The following is a 3,215-nucleotide window of genomic DNA, read 5'->3' as shown; positions in this document are numbered from 1 at the left end:
ATAAGCATAAGTATATTATAATATCTGCATGATCTTGCTTTGAAATATTATTATACTTTTGTGGGGGGTGGGGGAGAGGGCATATACTTACAAGGTTCAGGTCTTAATCCTGGCTCTATGCTTAGGAATCACTCTTAGTATGTTGAAGGAACCACATGTGATTCTGGGGATTGAACCAGGACAGCTGTGTGCAAGGCAAGCACTTTACCCCTATCTCTGTCCCTCTATTCATTTATTTTTATTTTGATATCCTTTTTTTTAAAAAAAAAATTGTGGAGGGTAATACCCAGAGGTGCTTAGAGTTTACTCCAGGCTCTGCACTCAAGGGTCACTCCTGATTGGTCCCAGGGGACTCTATGGTGGAGGATTGATCCAGGTCGGTCACGTACAAGGCAACTGCACCACCCGCTATACTAGCACATCACCCCTATTTATTTTAACTTCAGACACTGTGATTTATACTCCTGTTCACGACAGGGTTATTTCCTGCATGCAACATCCCAACCCCACACCCTCACCATGTCGGCTTCCTTCCACCACTGCCTCAGGGCCCCCCCGAAGCTGTCCCTTGTGACGCTCCCCCCACCCTTGCTAAGTTTAATTCCATAAAGCAGTTCCTAGGTTTATGAATTTTGATTGTTCCACCGACTGCCTGGGAGCCGGGGGAGAGACCCTGAGACCTGACACTTGGCTGTTTCCATAAAGTCTGGGCCTCTGGTGGGCCAGGCTGTCGTTGGGGGGGCTGGGAAACGAATGCATTACGGTTCTGCTTTGGGTTTCTGCGCTTCCACGTTTTCAATCAAGTGAACATAAATTGCTTTCCTAATAACCGAGTAGTGCTAATAAAAGCAGGGAAGAAGAATGGAGGGCCGAGGCCTGGCATCCCACCTTCCCTAGTCCTGGCTTCGTTCCTCCGGGTTGCATAATGAGCTGTTTGCCAGTTGCCTCCCTGGAAGGCGTCCAGGCCTGATTCATCGGTGGGTGTGCAGGGCTCAGGAGGTTTGCTGAACACACAGAGGGGTCGCAGGGGTCGTGGGAGAGGCTGCAGGGGACAGGGTGGGTCTGAGTCCCCCAGGGGCCTTGGGACTCCAGAGGTCACTTCCTGTCCGGGAGGGGCATCTGGCGTCCTCAGGGCAGCTGGGCATGAGCCAGGGCAGGGGCTATTATTTGTGGGGGCCTTAGCCAGGGTGCTTGGTGGCACCCCGCTGAGGAAGTAATTAGAGAGCTGCCAGGAGCAGCAAGCAGGGGCGCTTTCCCCAGAGCTATAAATAGTCAGTGTGTTGGGGGAGGTGGGGCGGCCTGAGAGTGGGCGCACTGTGGGAGGAGCTGCTGTTTCCTTGGGCTGGCCTGTCTGTCTGTCCGTCTGCTTTGGGACAGCACTGTCAGGGAAGGGCGTGGGTCTGTGCCAAAGCATGAGTGTCACCTCCTTTCCCTTCCTCCACAAATCCAGGCCTCTTGGCTTCCCGCTGCCACGTAGGGGGCAGACCACCGGGGAGCGACCACCGGCCCTGCTGGCCTCAGCTTCCGGACTCAGCCCCACTGGAGGCGCTGGTGAGCCACAGGCCGTGAACAGGGCCCTGCGTCCTTCGCGGCATTTCTGGGCCCGCAGCAGCTCTGGGCCCGACTCACGTTATAAGCCACCTCGGAGGAGGAACATGGAACCCTGCCCTGGGGTACCCCGGATTCTCTGAGCAGGGGGTGCAGGTGATGCGAGCCCCAGGGGGTCTGAGAGGTCATAGCAAGTTGGAATATGCACCCCAGGAGACCCCGGAGTCTCCTCTCAACTGAGATCTTGTCAGTGCCTCCTGCTTCTGGGGGCACCCTGAGGCCCTGAATGGGGGGGACTCAGGAGGTGGTCCTGTTGGGAGCTACTTTCTGATGCTGTGACTGGCTTGTTCTGAGTGTGGGAGCGGGGACACAGATGTGTGAGTGCGTGTGTGCATGGGCAAGTGCAACAGAGACCCCTGTCTGGACCCCTCGTGCTGGACAAGAGGACCCCCCCCTCCTTAGTGAGGGCCTGGCAGGTATCAGGATCCCTGGGCCCGGGGTACCAGGAGGGGGCCAGGGACTCGAAGGGGACACTCGGAGGGGGTCTTTGCCTTGCGTCACTCGGCCAGGCTGGTGAGGGCCCCGGAAGCTACCTACAGCCTGGCCCAGCCTGTGCCCAGAGGGGAGGTCGAGAGTTCGGGTCTCCATTGAATGTAGGGCCAGGAAGTGAGAGAGGGGCTGCCCGGAGTGGGTGCTGCCCAGCCCTCCTGAGCGGGACTGTGGGCAGGAAGTCGGGGTTCTTAGCGTCCATCATGCCAGGCAGGATCTGACAGAGCGACCGCGGACCCAGGTCAAGGGACAAGCCTGGAGACAGAAAAGATGAAGGTGAATCAATGGACTTGGCCGCCGCCACAGAACCGGCACACGTGGCTTCCTTGAAGGCCACGGAAACCACCGTGGCCCTGGGCTTTGGGGAGGAGTGTGCTGAGAGGCGGCTGGTGTCTTCGGAGGGAAACAGAACTAGAGGCTGTTAATTCTGCGAGGGGGTCCAGGCCACACGGAGCCCTGACCACAGAACTTGGCACAGTGGGAATGGCAGGCCAGCCCGACTTCCTGATCAGAGACTTCCCCCTCCTCCCTTCCTTCCTCCCCTCTTCTTCTCCCTCTCCTTCCTCCTCCAGTTTCTCATCCATAAAAATGGGAAAACAAAGTCCTTCCTCAGTACCAGGCTGTTGCGAGAGCTAAACTAGGTAAAAGAGAAATAAACAGGTGGGGCTGGCTCAGATGCAGGTTTTGTTGTTTTCTTTCTTCTTCTTCTTTTTGTTTTTGGTTTTGTTTAGTCCACACCTGGTGGTGTTCAGGGTTTACTCCTGGCTCTGCACTCAGGGATCACTCCTGGCCCGACTGGGGGAGCCGTACATGGTGCCAGGAATTGAACCCAGGTTATCTACTTGCAAGGCAAGTGTCTTACCCACTGTACTATCTCTCTGGTCCCTAATTCTTTTTTGTTGTTGTTGTTTCTTTGCAGTGCTGGGGATTGAACACATGCAAGGCAAGTGCTCTACCACTGAGCCACAGTCTGGGCCCTCAGTATTGATATTCTATTTCAGTTGGTGGTGTTGATAAAACAATAATACCAACATTACAGTGGCCTATTATTAACAAAGAGGCAAGAGTGGATGTGTCAAGTAAGCTCTGATTACTTTCTTCCCCACATACACCTCTGG

This window comes from Sorex araneus, chromosome 11 (assembly GCF_027595985.1).
Source record: "Sorex araneus isolate mSorAra2 chromosome 11, mSorAra2.pri, whole genome shotgun sequence".
NCBI classification, from domain to species: domain Eukaryota; kingdom Metazoa; phylum Chordata; class Mammalia; order Eulipotyphla; family Soricidae; genus Sorex; species Sorex araneus.
Note: the sequence above shows the minus strand (reverse complement) of the source record.